We start from the raw sequence: 21,191 nt of genomic DNA, 5'->3' as shown, positions 1-21,191 counted from the left end.
TTTCTTCTCCAATCAAACCATGCATAACATCAAGAATATCAATAATAGACTCAACATGATACCATTCCTCAATATTACAAGGATAGTCATCTACAAATAAAAACAAAACTTGTCAAAATACAACTTAATACCAAGTTTAATTTTTTAAAAACATTGAGAATAAAATACTTGCAGTTCAGTATATGCGATGGATGACTTGAAGTTCCAGGTTCCGAATGTAACTCTCTATGCATAAATACATTTTGTACTAAAACCTCTTTTATGTTTTTCTTGTTTGCTCTAAGTCTAAAATCTTTGATCCTATCCTTCCAAGCAGAGATAAAGGAGCTCTCACATCTCTATCCTTCATTTTGCTTGTTTCATGGTAATCCAACTAGCTTTGTAAATAATGGTAGAAGTCTATCTTCCATCTATTTGGAACTAATTAAACATAGATATAGATGTGATTTTAGAGCTTGGGTACCTTGTTGAAGGTCGAATTTCTATATCCATGGCAAAGACAGGGAAGAGAGAGAGAAACAAGCAACCACCAAGGAAGGAAAGAAACGAGAATAGCAAAATAAGGCAAGGAAAAAAGATGAACACTAAGCTTTTTGGTCATTTGAATTTAATTTCAATTATCATTATCAAATAATCCCAAATATGTCATTAATGTAAAGTGGCCAAGACCCTATGTCATTAATGTAAAGGATGTCATCATCACGATTATAAGGTGATAAAAATAGATATTTATAATTAAAAATTTATTAATATTATATCCATGTTTATTTATAAATTTAATTTTTTGTATTTTTAAAAATGAAACTTCCTTTGCGGAGGCTTTACTCTCATTGCTATATAAAGCACTCTCTCTCTACTACATCCTAAAAGGCATTTTTGAGACCTCAAAACTCCCCTAATGAAGGACATGCTATGCAAATATCTCAAAGTATTTATTCATTACCTCTACATCAATTCATCATGGAAAGAGCACTAAGGAAAGACTTTGAGTAATCTTCTAATGGTATAGGCAATATCAACTATCATTATATCCATTAAAATGTAAATTCTAGATCAAACATAATATAATTCTAGGGCATGTCATGTCCAAAAATGGGATTGCAAGTTACGCATCAAAGGTTCAAGTCATCATGGAATGGTTGCCACCAGAAAATGTCAAATGAGTTCAATGTTTACTTGAATACATCAATTACTATAGACAATTTGTGCTCAATTGTGCATCCATAGTGAGACTATTGTATAGGCTCTTAGTAAGCCGTGAATTGACCAACAAATGCCAACAAACAAGCTTATGAAGCCTTGAAGAAAGCTCTAATTAGTGCACTAATCCTATGAGTCCCTAACTAGAAGTTAATGTTGCATGTGCACATTCACACATCCAAATTTGCTATAAAATCCATGCTCTGCCACAGCCAAGAGAACACAATATGGACTTCCTTGTGAGATTCGCGAGTCAAAAGCTTACAGAAACCAAAATGAATTACTTGACTACAAAACATGAGAAGGACTTGGCATGGTGTATGCCATGAAGAAATGTCACATTCTTTGTAGACTATCAAGCCTTGCCACACATTGCTACATGGCTATTACTGTTACTAGAATTTGACTTCAACATTGTCATGAGGAAAGACAAGCATCATTATATTGCAACCCACATATCAAGAATGACAAGTGGGGATAAGGTAATTAGAATTGATAATAATCTTCCAAACTCCCAATTTTTTGTTTTGTAGTAAGATGCTCAGCCTTTTAAGGTTGAACTAATACCCTATTAGGTAGGTGATATCATTGTTATATTGACAAGCATCCTACTTGAGTGCCTTATAGAAAAGTCTCAATTCACACACTTACTTGTAAAAATAAGGCCTTATTAGCCAACTGATTGCAGGACATTTATACATGCTGGAGCCAGATGGATTGTTGAGAAGATATGTATGCAAGCATGAAATTGAAAATGTGTTGTAAGAAGCACATGCAGGAATAGCTAGAGGCGACTTCAATTCCACAACCACATCACAAAAGGTTTTGCACCCCAAATTGCGGTAGTCAATACTATTTAAAGATGTAAGATGATTTGTAAAACATTGTAATGAATGTCGGTGCCACAAAAGTGTCCATTAAGAGATAGAATGGAGCTTGTGTCAGCGTTTTCCCATCAACCTCTCAAGAAAGGGAGAATCAACTTCATGGGACCTATCATCCCTGCAACATAATATTCGCAAGCACAATATGTCATAGTCACCACTAACTATATGACAAAATGGGCTAAGGCATGGGCCACAAGAAAAAATGACACAAGAACAATACCTACATCCTTGTGGAAACAAGTGATGTCAAGGTTTGGATACCCAATAGAAATTGTGGCTGATTGAGGAGTGCCTTTTATAAATGAAGCAGTATAGCATTTGTTCTCTATGCTCTTGATCATCCACAGAAAGTCAATATCCTAATTATCCGCAAGCAAATGGATAAGCCAAATCGACAAACAAAACGGTGATCAATATACTAATCAAAATTGTGTCAAAATCATGTTATCATTATGGGCATACTGCATTGCTTGTTAAACAACAATCAGACATACCCTTTTCAAGTTAACCTATGGCATACATCCCATCATGCATGTAAAGTTCTTAATCCCCAACAATTAGTGTATTCTAATGCAAGAATGGTGGAAAGGAAATAAAGCTTGGATCGAGTGGCTCTCTAAGCATGGTTTATGGAAACTCCACTTTTAGCCACTCGTGCACTTATTGTAGAAAAAACATATAGGAAAGCTTGGTTTGATAAACATGCGTAACAAAAATTGTTTGAATAAGGAGACTTAGTCCTCCTTTATTCGCTTAAGGGACACAAATAAAAATTGAAATTCAAAGGATTAGGACCCTGCCGCATTTGCGCCATTAGCCAAGTCAAAAAAGTAAAGTTGAAAACTCTTGATGAGGAAGGGAAAGGCCACTTTAATGAAAGCTATATCAAAAAATACTATCCTCCTTGATGTCCTCAATATGTGAAACCTACAATGCCCATCAATGGTGTGAAGACTCAAAACAAAATGATAACCTTACACCAAAAAACAACACCACTTTGCAATGAAATCTTCGAGTCCGAATAGTCACAATTAGTAAATTGGATAATGAGGAAGAGTTGGATATACCACTCATCTATCTACGCATTAAACTTACTATGTCGAGAGATGTTTTAGTCGATGCTCTCATTGAGGAAGGCTCAAACTTTAACATCGTGCTTTTATGAGTTTTGGCATCAAATCAAATAGCCCTCATTAATAGCATTTGATGCAAAACCATCCAAAGACTCGCCCTACTCAATATTAGGCAAATGTAAGTTGATGGTAACCATAGAAACAAAAAGTAACACAATGATTATTCTATGTTCTCTCCAATTGAGAGGATATGGAACAAAAAGTCTTACTGGAATGCTCATTCAAGTACAAAACACAATGTCGAGTTAATTTTGTCGATCAATGTATCTACCTAAATCTCCATGGGGCTAGAATAATCTCTATCTCCAATCAGGGAGAACTGGCTAATAAATTACCATGTTTGACCAAACCCACCTGGTCCTCAATAAAGTCTAGTGAAAGAGTTTTTTCTTAGCCCACAATAAACTACTCCTGCAAGCCACCACCAACAACTCAAAAACTACACAATAATATAGCAACCTACATAAAATGGTTATAGAAACTTGTCTTGAGCAACGAACAAATCACTTTGACATATTGAACCTAAATCTCATATCAATCTCACATGGGTTTCCAAGACCTTTTTGAGTGCACAAGGTCACTACAAGGGTAACCATTACATATGGATTCTAAAACAAGCTTCTCATACGCTCCATTTGTGCTCTTCCCTCTCTCACTCCTACTCATCGTTTCATTGATAAGTTGACATATTATGATTCGATGGGTTTAAGCATTGAAAAGTTATCAATTGATGAGTGATGGATTGTCAATTGACAAGTTGTCAATGATGGACAAGTTAGTCATTGAGGCATTGACTAGTTGACTATTAACAAGTTGATTGATGAGTTTATGATTGATAGGTTGATGATCAATGTGCTTTGACTATTGAAAAGGTTTCATTTAATGAGTTGGGATTTAACAAGTTTGAGCAGTGATAAGTTGAGGTTGGAAAGTTTGATAGGTTGACAATCGAGAGGTTGAGAACTTGAGGGCCAAAAAGCCAAAACGAGTCAATATTGGTGCATTGAAAAGTTATCAATTGCATTAGGTTGACATGGCAATGATTGGCGATTGACAAGTTCAACAAGTTATTGGTCAACAAGTTGGCAACTAATGAGTTGTGGTTTGATGATTTAGAAGTTTTCAATCTATAAGTAGTCGATTGATGAGTTGTGATTTGATGATTTACAAGTTGTCAATCAATAAAGAGTTGATTCATGAGTTGTACTCTAATGGGTTGATAATTGGCGAGTTGGGGTTGACAAGTTGATGATGATCGATGGGTTAAAATCAATGAGTTGATGAGTCAACGAGTTTTTAATCAATGATTGATAAGTTGATGATCCATGATTAATAGATTAATTATCATGTATTGATAACCAACGATTGATGAGTTATTAGTCATCAATTGTGATATAATGAGTTGAAATTTGACAAGTTCAATTTGGGTGGCAATGACAACAATCCAAGAATCTATCGATCGATGAGTTAAGAAGTTGTCAATAAGTGAATTGATGAGTTTCCAATCAATGAGTTATTCATTGATGATCGAAGATTGACAAGTTGACAATTGACGATGAACACACTGGTGATTGGCAAGTTGGTGACTGTGATGACTTATAAACCGATAGATTGTGTAGGGTTTTTCAATTACACAAAATCTTTTTGCAATATTTTAAATGTGGCTATAGACAACCCAAAAAGAAGACAGACACAAGTAACCAATTGCTAATTATAACAAACTCGTCGCATGCATCACTTCATCCCCCACTCACTAACATACTCAATGCATGTTGCCTCCTTTAATGGCATGATTCTGCTGATGGAGATGAAGAGACAATGGTGGTTGCAGTTGCTGCAGGTGGCGCCGCAGTGGTGGAAGCAGCCTTGGCGGCAGTGGGGGGCGGTTGTTTGTGGCCACAGTGGTGTGTTTCAGGCCAGCGGGGAGGCAGCCCCACAATCGACGAGGAGGTAGAGTGGGGCGGTTGTTTGTCGTCAAGACGCCTTGGCAAGCACATTCCATGGCTGATCTTCGGTTGCTCCACCTTCTCACTTTTTCACACAATGTGAGAAGAATGTATAAAGGAAAAGGGTGCGAATAGTACAAGCGAGCATCACATGCATACCTCGCTCTCTCTCGTCTCTACCTCGCACACACTTTGTGGACCTTGCCTCTCACCATGAAAGGAAAGAATGGAAGAATTAGAGGGATGGCAAGAGCTTCTCTTTGGAAGTCCCTCACTCTCACACTTCCTCCCTCTCCTCCACTCTCACAATATCATGCAAGGATAAGCAAGAAACAGGAGACCACGAGTTTGCACATACATGAATAGCCTTTTCCATTATCTCTTATCCCTTTTATACAATAGTTCTAGAGTTTCTATCGTTTTTGAGCATCCAACCTACACACTTGGTATCTTGGCTGTACACAATTGGCTATACACAGTGCATGCATGGGTAGGCTCATTCAACTTGAAAAAACAATAATAGTTACAACTTGCACATGAGTGAGCCCAGCCCTCAATTTCATGTTGACAATATCCTTTAAAATATAATTGCTTCATATCACATAAAGACGAGGGTTAACACTTTATCTTGACAACAAAAACAAAATCTTGGGTGCTCTCATGGGAGCTCAACACAACAAGAGATGAAACTCTTACTACTTAGAGAGTATTCTCTCTATTATTGCTCAAGCTACCACATATCCAACTTGTACTCTAGCTCCAAATGGTTCACTCTCTCCCATTAACTTATTTATTGGTAAGATATAGAAATAGCCCATCAACATATAGACTGTCATAGCCAAGATCAATTTCAATTTTTTTTTATTTTTCGATTCAAAGGTTTAGTTTGTCGAAATAGAATCATTCAAGCTACCTTTCACATATCCAACTTGTACTCTACCTCTTCTCCACTCTATTCCAAGAATACTAGAAAGTAATAGCAAGCTCAAAGGATGTAGTAGACTCACTAAGACTTGCCTCTCTACTATTGTCTTCCAATCAATTTTGAGAGGGGCTTCAATGTCTTACAATCCAAGTGTAGCTTCTCCACTTGTAGGTCTCTACAATTGGTTGGCGTCTTGATCATTGCAGCCTCTATCAATCTCATCTTCCTAACACCTTGATTGTTATATCCAATTTAACTTTGTGTTTTTTAGGATGTCCTCTACTACCTAATGCCCACTCCCCTATCCACCAAGAAGATCTTTAGACAAAGTTTCTCTGATATCAAGTGTCATTGACCTTCAACACAAGGGAAAGTCTTGAAGTCAAAACCTATGAAAACACAAATATACACATAAATTACAGATACATATGTATCAATAAGAAAGTTTATATTATTGAAAAGGAAAGTATAATACATAGTAACATCTCAAGACTACAACCTCATGACTCAAGAGGCAATGTTTTAGGAACAAAGTTTGTGGTGAGAGTAGAAGGAAATGAAACTTTTTAGGTTTATATTGTATTTTTATCATGTTTTATATGACTTTCTCCTTAAAATGGGCATAAGGTTGCATAAATTTCATGCTTGAGGTGATAGAAAATTACTCTCTTAGATCAACATTATAGAGATGAAAATCGGTGTGACATAGTAATTAAGACTAGTGGAGCATCATAGTTGATTGTTGATTGACTACAATTTGCATTCAAGATTAGGCCTTCCAAGTAATTTCAATCTAGAACCTCAAACCACCTTTGTCAGTTTGGGTTTATTCAAGGATCTTAAATCCCTTAACAAGTTTTCTTAGGCTAGAAATCAATCCTTTAGTCAAACCAAGGCTACCAAGCCCTTATGTTATGCATCCTTCAAGTGATGTTCTAGCCCACTATATTGAAGATCCCAATGAAGAAGCTATTTATAGTTGGCCTTTCATGACTTATGATGCTCAGAAGGCTCATTCCCCTAAAATGGTTCTTAAAAGAGGATATGTCAAAGGTATGGGAGAGTCTCAAGAAAATATGATGTGTTACTATTATGGCCAATTTGGCCTTTTTGCCTCTAGATGTTGTTGGGACAGGAGGAAATTTGTACTCATAAGAAATATGTATGCAGAACATCAAGATCCAAAATCAAAACACGAGGGAAGAACACAGAGAGATCCTAGAGGATACAATTTCCTTTGCCTAGACATGATGTTAAATTTATTTTCTTAATATATCTACTTGTCATTTCCTCATTTTTACAAGGATGTATCCTTTGATGGCCTCATACTCAAATTTTTCAATCCAAGTGATTTATACTATAATTTTTTTCTAATTAAATTGCATGCTTCATACTATAATCAAATAAAAATATTTGGGGTAATTTGGAAATTTTATCAAAATAGACCTAGTTTTAAATGAAGGGTTCACAAAGAGTGACATGAGGGGCCTATAGATTAGCACTCAAAGCTACATTGTTTTGAGATTTCACAAAATCCATAATATAGAAATATTTATATGGTTTGATTGTTTGAATCACATTAAAGCTATATTGAATATATAAGGATTTGTATCATAGCCTTGAGTGGTTCAAGTGATATGGCTTTCATGCAAAAATGTCATTAAATCAAGGTGGCATAGATTTGTCTTTCATAAGGCGTCACTTTCTTGGCCCCTTTATTGTATACATACAATGGGCATACAATAAACCTTTACTTTGCACTTTCTAGGGTGGGAGCACTTAAAGATATTAGTCCACCTTTGTATGTCATGGTGGGTTTTGACCTCTCAGATATTCCCCACATAGTAGTATAGAGTATTATCAAATAAAATATGTGTATGTGTATGTGCATGCACATGCATGCATGTTCAAGCAAAGTAGAGGCAACACCCAACAAGATTCACAATTATGCAAAGCTTTGTGAGACATAGCAATTACATGCAAGTTTGCAATACAAGAGTTTTTATTTCAATGATGTTGAGAATTAGAATTGTATGCAATGGAGTCCAAAATGAAGAACTAAAGTTATGCAAGAACTTATCAACAAAAGAATTAGGTCCATGTGAAGATATGAAGAGGTTGCTCTTGACACCTTGTTTGAGTTTCATGTGAGATATCTTGAGAGAACTCAACTAGTATTGTAGTTCTTTAACATATGGGAGTCCATGGTGTTTTGTTGATAATCCTCAAGAGCGTTGATAGAGTGTAAAGAAGAGACCATGTGCCATAAGTTGTTTACCAACAAGCAAGAATGATATAGCTAGTTGAAAAGGGGTACATGGCTTGAGAATTCCTTGCATAATGCAAAAGTAGAACAAGTAGACAAGGTAACCCATGAAGCTAGAGGAATGAGGTATTAAGACTAATAAACAATATCCTTCAAATGAATGTGGTATATAGCAAGATATGAAGAGGTTGTACTTGATACTTGCAAGCTGTCTAGGAAGTTGATTAGTTGTCTACCTTCCTTAAGTTTATATCCATTCATATGTCTCTTCTTGTTCAATGCAATCCATTGTAACTTCCACAGAAACTTATTTACATCCAAAAAAAAATACCCAAAAAAATCAAGTAGCCAAAAATATAGATGGATGTAAAAATAGATAATTGCCAATCCTACGAGAAATGTAGGTGGGCTACCACTGCTAGTAAACATGACAATCTCACACCAAGAAGTTATACCCACAACCACCCACATACAAATCATAAACAATAGAGCCAAAAACTAAAGAAAAATTCAAATAGTCACAAATTTGATATCAAATTCACAACAAAATGTCACCATATACATCATAAATTTGATATCCAATTCGCAACAACACAACCGATATACACAACTCAAAAGGCCACAAAGATTTGATATATATAACCAAAATCTATAAAACATAAAAGACCAAAAACTTAAACCATGGAAAAAATATGTATTATATACACTTGGTGTGACTCATACAATAATATACATCATAAGCTTTAGCATAAAGCACCCTACATATTATTGCCCTTTATGTCAAGAAACTATAGATAACCATGCATCTAAGAAACAAATCAAGAAAGCTTTATATCTTGACTTTTAGTCATAAATTTTCAAGACACATCCAACTAACAAGACTCATTCCACACATATGCATTGTCTAGATATTTAACATAAATAAAGAGTACAATGTAGAGAAAATTATTGTGCATGTGTTCATAAGTTTCCTACTACATGCATGGGTTTCCAATCACATACACATTTTCAAATGTGCCCCAAAACTCAAAAACAAAAGAAGATATAGGAAGAAAGTAAAAGAGTTACAAGATACAAGGCGGCCAATTCAAGGAGGGAGGAAGAAGAAAGAAAGAGAAAGAAAATAATATCGACAAAGGGGAAGGAGCCAATCTTAGAAGATATACTGTGGAGATCTAACAAGCCAAACAAGGAAAACAAAAGAAAAAAGACTAAGTTGTACAAGGAAACCATGAATAGAGAGCAAAAAAAGGTAGAGCTAAATTAGAAGACCAAGGAAGAGAAAATGAAAAAAGAAGAAAGGAAAAGAAAAAGAGGATCAAAAGATAGACTTAGGCAACAAATGCCAAGGTAGACTAAGAGGAGAATGAAAAATTTGGATAGAAAACTAAGTCATTTCTTGTTGCAAAGAAAACAAATGCCAAGAAGTGGAGACAAGCACAAGAAAAGGTGAAGTAAACGAAATAGAATGCCCCCAAATTTAAAGCTATGCAAGTGATTTACCATGAGGTAGAGGAAGAGCTAAACCCAAGGTCACACCTTGTAAAATTAAATAAAGGGATAGATCAAGTTCACTTTAGTAATAAAGTTGCAAGATACTCCAGTGAACCCAAGGAGGTCTATGCCAAATTGGGTTTATAGAGGGAAAAAAGTGAGCTTCAACAAAAAAGTCACAACTTAATCCTTTCAACCCAAGGAGGTCCAACCTTATGCATTTATGTTAATATCATTAGAGGAAGAGGCCTCTAAGAATAATGAGCATGAAGGAATGCTCATAAGCTAGTTGGAGTTGGGCCAAGGTGACTTAGTCTCATGGAACAAGGCCTTACTACTTTAACCATGGAGAATCCTCCAACTCACTCTTAAGGAGAACCTCTTTGGGATATGGAACCCATTGGGACCATTAGTCAATTCTAGGAAAGAGCGGGATCTTAACTTTTAGCCCAAAAAGATTACCATGCACCCCCGAAGGGATGTATGACACTCTATGCACTCAAAACACAGGTGTTATCAAACACACAAATGATATCTCTACTTTTGGAGCTAGGAATCCAAGCTGAGTGTGACAACTTAGTCTAATCCCCTCAAATAATTTCAACACCAAAGGAAGATGAAGGGAGTTGAAGAAGAGGTACAGTGCAATGGGATTGTAGCTACTGTAGCTTCCACACGCAGAGGCAAGCTACTCCAAATTGTTTTTCTAAGGTGGGGAAACCAAGGAATGATGTAGCTAAGGAGGGCATAAAGAAAGGTGCTATACACTAGAATCCTACCTTCCATACAAAGAGACTAGCTATACCAAATTTTTTGTCCAAGTTCAAGAAAACCAAGCATGGTCCAGTAAAGAGGCCAAAGAAAACAAACCAAAGACTTGACTTGTAATGGGGGCAAGTGTTGAGGTGGCAAATGAATCATGAGACCTTCAAGTCCCAAGATTCAAATTGAGTAAAAAGTGAAGGGAGGAGCAATCGATGGATCACGAACCTCCCATCTCAAGGTGTCCCATAGCATGATGAAGTTCCCACCATGCCTTGACTACAATAATGCAACCACTTATAGAACTACACCTACAGAGCTTAGCCTACAATAATGCAGCATGATAAAGTTCCCACCATGCCCTAACTACAATAATGCAACCACTTGTAGGACTACACCTACAAAGCTTAGCTTACAAAGCTAGCTTCAAAACTAAGAAAGCGATGATAGGACCTTGAAGTCTAAATGGGAAAACATCGACTAGTTTTACAAGATAGACTATGTCAAGACCCCCAAAATCGTAGTAAGAAAGCACGAACCAACTTGATCGAGTAGTTCATGTTAATATCCCTAAGTGACTCAAAGGTAAAAGACCTTCAATTGCTAAGAAGAGTGACCCTAATGTGCAATGATGTAAGGGTACTCTTCCCTCCCCCTTCTTGGCCTTCTAAGGTTGTTTTGTGTTGGACTCACTATTCCTTATATGGAGCTAGTGGTAGGTTCAAGTGAGGGACTTTATATTACCTTCCTTTTGAAGAATACAAAAATCCTTATTGCTACATTCAACATCCCTTCTTGTTGTGTGTATTTGTGTCATTTTGCAAGTTTGAACTTGATATTGGAGACTTTCCCATGAATGTCCATAACATGGGGGGGGGGGGGGGGGGATGTGGTTTAATGTTGGGACCTAAAACGGGCCTGACACTAGCTCTAAGGCACTAGCCGTGTCTCTACTACTCACCTTAAAACTATCCCACACAGCCTCGTGGCCAAGGGCATCTAAGACTTTGCATTTGTCAAATTTTGTAGTCCAATGAATGATTCTTTCCCCACTCCTCAAAGGGAGTCCCTAACCATTCTGGTGTTATACACCACGTAGCACACACACAGGGAACACCCCTCGATTGATTCACCACGGCTCCACTACGACTCTCCTACACCTCGGGGATTGGCCCCAAGATGCGATGTGAACACACATTCAAAAAAAATTCCACTCTTTTGATAAATGATCAAGGAGATGATAGATAAACCACCTCACCAAATAAACCCCAAGGAACCAAATATCTAGCCCTACAACTTGGAATACCTCACACTCTTAATGTCAGGTCATCACTCATACAAATAGGTGATATGCATCCAGAATATGATACCATGTGGTGCATCAATGCAAGTGTGAATATAACCAACATGCTCAAACAAATATTCATTGAAAATTAGCAATGTGAAAGTGTGAAGACAATTCTTTTCATGATTTCCTTTTCTACGATAGTGCTTCGTTGCCTATTACGGCTAACACCGAGCTTCCTTGTGCTAGTAGTCCCTTTTAATTATAAACAATTGTGAACCCTATATGATATGCACCATGAAACATCAACATTTAACGCACTTCAACCACTCAACAATCCCCATACTCCCTTAAAATTTTGTATGTGTTGATACGTATAAGGCATGATTTTTTTATGTATTTTTCTTTATTGAAAGAGATAAATACTCACTTTAACAAAGAAATGGATTGAACTGAGGCTAAACCTCATGCTTCAGTTCCATCATATATCCACACACATTAATCTTATTTTTTCTTATTTTTACGACACAAAAAACCTTAATTTTCTTATTTTTCTTTAATTCTCTATTTATTTATAGAAAATTACATATAATTACTAATTTTCAAATGTAGACTGATTACTCTTATAAAAAATGATTTTCTTAGCATGTTTCATTCCATGGGAACGGAAAATGCACACCAAAAACCTAAAAATCGTATATTTTCCTTTAAACCGCCTAGTCTCAGGTTTTGCGTATTTTGCATACAATTATTATACGAATAATTTTTTATGACTCTTTCAACATGATTGATCAAACATAGGATTGGCAATCAAATCCCAACATTACTAACCATCTCAAGCAAGAATTCATCATAAAATGATAAGATCTACCTTTTTCTCATAAAACTACTCATCACATGACACATGTTTTTCAACATTGGAGGCCCACTGGCGCTCTTTCATGGCCGCTGACGATCCATCCAACTTTGATTCACGTCTCTTTCCACTCTTGCATCATCATTTGACCAAAACCATCCATCTCAGTCCATTCTCCTTCATTTTACATTGATCCATAAGAATAGTCCACAAGAGAAGAGAGGAGAGAGAAGAGAGAAATACCAAAAACAAATCTTGCTCTTTAATGCATCATTTTTTTTCATTTCGGTGGCAATGGAGAGCAAGAAAATGGTGGATCTCATAGCCAAGAGAGGGTTCCTCTCTGCTTATGATTGATGCACTAAAATTGATTTTTAAATGATAATTTGGGCGCACCAAAAAAAAACGCCCCCCCCCCCCCCCACTTTTTCAACATTTGGGCCTCTTCAAATCCATAAAGCTTAAGTTAAGCTTTAAATTTTTGTTACAAAAAAATAGGTTCAGTTTGAAGGTTTCACACTATAGCCAAGTGGTTTTTTCGATTATGAGGGGGTAAACGCACTCGGATTTGAGATCTGTCTAGATAGCTAGCTTCTTGATATCAAAATCTATAGACCTGGCCATTGTGATGCCCTTTTCAACTTCTGGATCATATAACTACTTCATAATGCCAAAATCTTACCAGGATTAAATGGGGGGTCAAACAGACTCCGATCAACGAACCGAGACTTTGGAAAACTCTAGCTAATCAATCTTCATTTTGCATAAAAATTTGGTCTTTTACAACCTCTCGAGCTCTTTTCTACTTCAAGAATTGCCTCTAAAATCTGCTCTCGTTGGTGACCACGGGACAAGGTGACTTAGCCTATGGAATCCCACGAACTAGTCTACACAAATAACAACCATAGACATCCGAATGTACCAATGCCAAGGGCTCACTCATGCATGTCCTACCATACTTCTTATGTGTATTCCTAGTCTGTCTGCCATAAAGACACTGCTCACATGAATCAAAACATGCACAGTCAAGGGGCGATAAGTACTGCAAACCAGAAAGCATTTTCATTCCCTTCAAGGACATATGGCCCAAACGGGCATGCCAAAGAGATACATGTGGGATGGAACCCACTAACAAAACATGGTCAACAGAGGACCCATCAACTACAAGAGGATAAAGGCTGCCAGTTTGGCACCTCTAGCAAGCACAAGTCTGCCATGGGTGATCTTCTAGGCAGAATCCCCAAATGAAACATGAAACCCAGCATCATCAAGCTGCCCTACAGACATAAGACTACGTGTAAGCATAGGTACATGACATACATCCTGTAATAGAAAAGTACTGCCAGTAGAGAACTACAGCCGTATATCCCCAATGCCAACAATAGCAAGTGACCTGTCATCACCCAAGCAAACTGAACCAAAGACAGTGCAGTAGGAGTGGAACCACTCACGGCATGGTGTAACATGAAATGAAGCACCAGAATCCAAAAGCCAGCACTGCACATACATAGAGTGAACATCGGTCAACAACATAGCATCACAAGAACTAGTTGCAAGTATGTACTCCTCATCATAGTCATTAGTCTGCATGACATTTATCTCCTCGATTTTCACACAGATTTCGCAGGCATAATGCTGCGATCAGAGGAATTTTCCTGTACTTTATCTTTCCCCTTCTCTTTGTGCTTCTCATTGCACAACTCATGACACTATGGATGTATATGACTCTTTTTGCTGCAATAATAACATGTCACATTAGCATTTCTCCCATGAGACTTGTTATGCGACTTACCACGCAACTTAGACCTAGACTTCTGCAAGTCTCTGCCATGGCCATTCCCACGGTCATTCTCGCCATTACCATCTCTATCTCTAACAGTCAAAGCATGCAACACACGAGAGGCATCCAAGTTCTTATGGTTGATCTCTTCCTACAAAAGAGTACTCTCTACATCAGCCAAGTTCAAAATAGTAGCAGGAGCACATAAGGCAGTGCGGAATACATCCCATGACACACTTAGAGTCCCAAGCAAAAACAATGGAGTAACCTCATCATTAAAGGTAATACCTTGCGAAGTCAAGTTCTCAAGAATAGCATGGAACTGGCTCAAATGAGTAGGCATTGTCATATTCTCCTTCATGCGCAGGTCCATAAGCTGCTTCAGCCAATACATCTGACTTGGTGGACTTTTCTTATCATAGAGGTTCTTAATTTTATCCCAAATCTGCCAAGCACTCTGTGCTTCCTCAACCACATTATAATGCACCTATTCAGTGAGAGACAAGATTAGGGTGGACTTGTATAACTCATCAAGCTCATCCCATTCGTCATCAGTCATAGTTTCAGGCTGCTTGTCATGCATCCTTAGTGGCTTTATCTACGATTTTTGCACCAATACCTGCCAAACTTGGCTCTTCCAATATGCATAATTCATACCATCAAGCTTAATGATGTTGAAGATAACACTGTTACTAGAAGAAGAACCCATAATGCAGTCCAAAACAGTGCAGACAGTTCAAAATTGCTTGCTGTTTTCTGTTGTAAACAGCCAAAAATACCACCAAAACCAAGGCAAAATGACCACGAACTGATAGCTAATGATGCTTCCCACCAAGTACCATCAAAAGTACATAAAATCAGGATGATTCAGCATGAAAATTCCATATCAGTCCCATAACTACTTGATGTATTTATTACAGCCATGTACAATGAGAGCAAACTGTAGGCAAAATCAATGCACCAAGTCAACCACTGATTGTCAAAGCATAACCAACATCAAGCAGGCATAAATCAACATATGACAATCATACAGACATTGAACAAACACCCAAGCATGTCAAACGAATCCGTCAGTAAGCCGGCACACCCCCTGTGTAATAGAGAAAAGTGTACACAACACTGGCAAGACCTGACACAAAGAGGTGTATGCTCAAGGAGTGCAAAGCCCAAATCAACCCAAGTACATGTATACAGACCATGACATATCAACCATGAAACATCCAAGTGAAGAAGATCCCAGTCTCAGAAGACTCAAAGCTCAATAGCATAAACCACCTGCTCAATGTCTGTCAAACATCCAATGATGCTCCCACTGGCACAAAATCTGTATGGATCAAGCCAAGAAGCTCAAGAAAGGCATATGAGAGCACTAATGATGAAAGTTCCAAGACCAGACATCATGAGCATATAGGCTCTGTAGCCTCCCAAGTATAGCATCCATAGACATCAACTGTATCCCAATTACAACTTTGGCAAGCCAAGAAATATCCCAAGTAATTTTTGGGAAGCCAGATGCAAGCGAAGACAAGGCACTAGTAGCAATCAACTCCAAACAATGTAACTAGCATGTAGTAGTGGCATAGGCCAAGCGTGTCAAGACTGGTCAGACATAGCTAACATATATGCCTTATGGACATCCAAGACGGAGCATCAAATGCATTCCAAAGCTGAGCTCAAGTGCAAATAAATATCCAGAACCAAAGACAAGCTTGATGTCGTACCCCGAACGTCAATACTTCATTGCATATCCCAAAGACATAGCCCAAAACCAATAGGCATAACCAAACATGAGATAATAGGCTTCATCTCACTGTGGTATAGTAGTGATTTACTATTCAAAACTGAGTATTTTCAGCAAGAAAATCAGTCCAAAATGATGGCATAACATGTGTGTTGCATCCCCCAAACAATCGGGCATCAATAGGTGCCAAACCAGTTAAGTAGAGGTGCCCAAATAAGCATAGCATTAGATGCCAATGTTACTTCTGCATAACATGATTGTGGGGCTGCTGTAAATAGTCATGGAAATGTATATATTAGACCCAAATCTGATGCTAATGACCAAGGAGGCTTCAACCAAAGTTAGGGACCATTGCCAAGTGCATTACCAAGCCCGAAGAAGCATGACATAGCCATCAATGAGGAGTAGATGAGTTGATGTAGTGTGCTATCCAAAACAGCCAAAAAAATGGTGTAAATTTTTTGATCCCTTCTTCTGCTCCTGTGCATCCACGTGGCCTCAATGGTAGTGGTTAGAGGCTCCATGGGGTGCCCAGGGAGACCCACAACAAGCCTTAAGTGCCCAAATGCAAGAGGGAGCTAGATCCAAGCTCCAAGGGTTTAAGCTATGGCTGCCCTGATTGACTGCAACATGAAAACTGAAGAAAAACACTAAAAGAACACTTCAATACTTCTGTAGCAATGCCTTGAGGGTGCCTCAATAGGCTGGGAAGGTGCTCAGCAAGCCGAGGAGTGACAGATGCTCGAGAAGGTCGGTTATGGCTGTTAGGAAGGAGACCCAATGATATAGGTATTTGAATGGAAGCTACGAATGCCACGAACCAAGCTCAGGAAGTTGGGAAGCCTCGCTCTAATACCAATTGAAAGGTGAGAAGGATCGAAGCTTGCTTGGAAGTGAGCTATGGCGGAGAGCAAGAGCAAGAAGAGAGAGAGACACAAATGGGAACTCCAACAATCACAATGTGTGACCGGGCCCTTCTTTATTCAAAATGTCACTAAAAGAATAAAGAATAAAGAATAAAATGTTAGTGAGGGTGCTCGCCACCCGCAGTGTGCAGGTGTGCAATGGCGGGTACTGTCAGTGTAGTAATACACAGGCGGCTAGGCAGAGGCACCTTTACCCTCAACAATTGGTAGGTGTAAAAGACATTTTTTCATGTGTTTTTCTTGTAAAAGCGGTAAAATTTATACTTTAACACAAAGACAAGATTGAACGGAGGCTTATCCATCATGCTCTAGACATGTCATACATCCATGAACATAAAGCATATTTTTTCTTAATTTTCTAATGCAAAAATCTATTTTTTCTTCATTTATTTAAATAAAATTTTTGATATTCTTTATTTACATGTTAGGATTGATCAAAATCACTATGAATTGATTTTATATTCTTTTCTAATCCACGTGAATCCCAAAATCACAACAAAACCCCCAAATTTTATCATTTCTATAAAATTGCATAATTGCGGGTTTTGCGTGTTTTGATATAAATCATTATATGACTAAATTTTCTAGTTTTCTTCAAGATTTCTTATAGATTTTAGCATTAAGAACCAAAGGCAACCATTTTCAAACAATTCCAGCAAAGATCTATTATGAAACACATGGAATGATTGCTTACGCATAGAATCACACTTTTGGAAACGTGTATGTCATGGTTGGGAGGCTGCTGACACTCCTTCTTGGTTGCTAATGCTCTCTCATATTCCAATCTATGATCTCCTTTGTTCTGACTTCGTTATTCCATCAGCATCTTTCACCAAACTCCTCCCCCTTCTCCCATAGAATCGCGCATGTGAACAGGCAACAAAGAGGAGAGGTGAGAGAGGAGAGAGAAAGACTTATTCTTCATTTTCTCCATTGGGCAGCCATTTTGCGCGTGGAAGGTGGCGATGGAGGGTGAAAAAATTAGGGAATTGATGGGATTGATCAGTTGGGCGATTGCTCACAAGACCCCCACCCCTCCTTCCCACAAAACATTGCCATGGGGGGGGGCAATTGTTTGTGCCACAGTCTAGATACATGGAATCAATGTGATGCCATGCCCGCAAGTTTGCTAGTATACGTTGGATACCATATGTGGATCTATTTTTGCATGCCATTTATCAAGCTTGCCATTCCCAGTGTTTGAAACATATGACAAACATGTGGTATGAGTAGAAATTGCATAAGAATCTTCTAAGGTACCATTTAACCCTGCAAGTCTTGTCAATACCTATGTGCACCACAATTCAAACATGTAGCCATGGACTTATATTCTCCTCAAAAGATCACATAATCATTGACATAGACATATAGACTATTGTAATCCATGCCTAGCTTCCACAATACTTATCTTACATCATCACGAGACTCTGGCATCATGTTTGTAGATGGCAATATATGATATTTTAATATTTTGATAAATCCCAAAAATGTTAAAAATTTTAGAGCATTTTTAACACAATAAAAAAATGATTTTACAATGTTCTTGAGCAGCTTGATTACACTTGCATCACTCCATCCATACTTTGTATGTATACTCAATAACACAAGAAGCGTCTTTAATCAAGACACCCGATACCCATCATATAACAGTATAGACACCTTCTCTTTCAATAGAACAGATGACTCAATATCGATGAATAGTAGTATCTCAATCATCACTTTCATCTCAAGCTCCAATATCTAAGGGAGATCTAGTTGGTTTGCAATCTCTTCTCTAATGGAGGGCACACTAGACAAAGTGTCTTCTAGAGGATTTATTTACTTGAGCACTCCTTGTATGCTATACCCACAAACTCTTCTTATCGAGCACAAAACATCCATATTTCAACGTACTAGCTTTCTCTTATATATTTCAATTAAAGCTTGATTGCACAATACAATTAATGCACACTTTGTTCATTGCTAATTCGTACTCAAAGATCACTTAATCAATGATTTTGTGTGCACGGTCCATGGATAAACAATGTTTTCAGTTAATTGTGAGCTTGCACTAAGTGCAAAGACATGGGACATGCTAGTTGAGATATGCCTGTCAATCTCTAGCATCACGATCATTATTGTTGGTCATTTTTACTATAGTACAGGGCATACACATTTAAATCATTAGGTCACATTATACTCTCGATTATTTTAAACCCATAGAGATTTGCTTTATACTCTAGTATAAAAAGAGTGTAGTGTACCTACAATATTGCATCGAGAAAATCATCAATGACACTATCTATCTAGATACTCAACACCCTTATAAATTCAATGTTGCAAACCACAACTATTGATTGCTTTTAGACTTGATGACTGAGAAATCAATGCAAATATAGGCACCAAAATTTGCTCAACATGGGAACATCTTTTGTAAAACAGCATTTTTCTTTTGTAACTCTTGGCAAATTTTCAATTATGAAGCAAGGTAAAAATGCAGAGTTCAAAAGGCTCACATTATAAAATATTATCCTAGGAAAAGGGATAACACTTTTGTCTCATGCCAAAAATGAAGGGGTCTTCTAGACATTATTCCATGTATGCAAATTCAATTTTACATATCAAGAAAGGAAAAGGAAGAGGCTTGTTGGGTGATTTGAGGAGGTGGGAGGTTGAGGTGGTCACACCTCTCTCTTCTTTTATCTTCTCCTCTCATGCTTCATTTCTTCCTCTCCCATTTTGGCACAACTCTCATCTTTCTCATTCTTGTTTATTTCCCTCTTGTGCTTTCATTTCTAGATCTCATGGAGAGTGAGGATGGAAGCATTGTTCAAGTTCGTGCATGCCTTCCTCTTGTGTGTTTTTGGAGCAATGGTTTCTTGGTGAAGAAGAAGGTTTCTTACAGGTTTTTGTGGCCAGCAAGTGTGCTTGCAACCTCTACCTAGCCGGTTTGTGGTTTGATTTGTGCTCTAGCAAGGTGCTCTTCATTTGGTGCACTGGTCGGGAAAGAGGTGACCATGCTTGCAAGAGAAAAGGATTTGTAGCTACATTCTAACCTTGGAAAGCTATCTTTCTTGGCTGCATTCCAATACCAAAAAAAAATGAAGGACTAGACCATCCTCCCTGGCCTCAACTACTATTGCTGCAATGCTCGCCTTTGCCTTAAACAAAATCACCTTCTCTCGGAAATCTTAGCACACCACCATGATTAGCTCTCTCATCTTCATGAATTTGAGTCCATTGCAGAGACGAAAGAGTCACCTCTCGTAATGACTCTAAAATGGTTGTGTTGAGTGGAGGAAGGGAGAGAAGCAGAATGGAGAATTAGGCCAGCGGAATTCTGATTATATTGATGGGTTTCAATGATGATGAGGTCGAATTAGGGAGTGCTGATGACAACAAAACAAAGACATCGGATCCTTCTTTTTTTTCACACCATTATCCTTATACACCCGACATTTGAAGAGAAGAAGATAGACACCAGATTGTGGAGCTCCAACTCTACCTCGTCGACAATAGGCAACGCATCTAGGACCTCATGAGTGAGCTTACAACCTCCATCAAAGCCTATTCCCCTTAAGCAAGATCGACAGGCGACTTGCAACCTCTACCTAGCCGGTTCATGATTTGATTTGTGCCGTGGCAGGGTGCTCTTCAAGACTCTGGAGAGTAAAACATATTGAGAAATTCTTCTATATCCCTCTCTTTCTTTCCCTCTCTTTTCCCCTCTCTATCTTCCCTCTCTCTCTATTTTCCAATAGTTTTAATTATTTTCTCTTCCTATCTACCTTTTTCACTCTTCTCCTCTCCCCTCAGGGGTTTCACTATATGTATATCCTCTATATTGTGCATGTTCAAGGCCTATTTATAAATATCCTTATTTGTGAATTTTCCTTGAATACAACACAACTCTTTTTTATTTAATATGTAAATAACCCCTTTATATGGCACCCTTTTGAATGTGAAAAATCTATACAAATAATACTATAAAAATCCCTTGTTTTGAATCCA

This window comes from Lygodium microphyllum, chromosome 15 (assembly GCF_053477565.2).
Source record: "Lygodium microphyllum isolate KBCC chromosome 15, Lygodium_microphyllum_v1.1.10, whole genome shotgun sequence".
Lineage (NCBI taxonomy): Eukaryota > Viridiplantae > Streptophyta > Polypodiopsida > Schizaeales > Lygodiaceae > Lygodium > Lygodium microphyllum.
The sequence above is the reverse complement of the archived record's forward strand: the minus strand, read 5'-3'. Positions refer to the sequence as shown.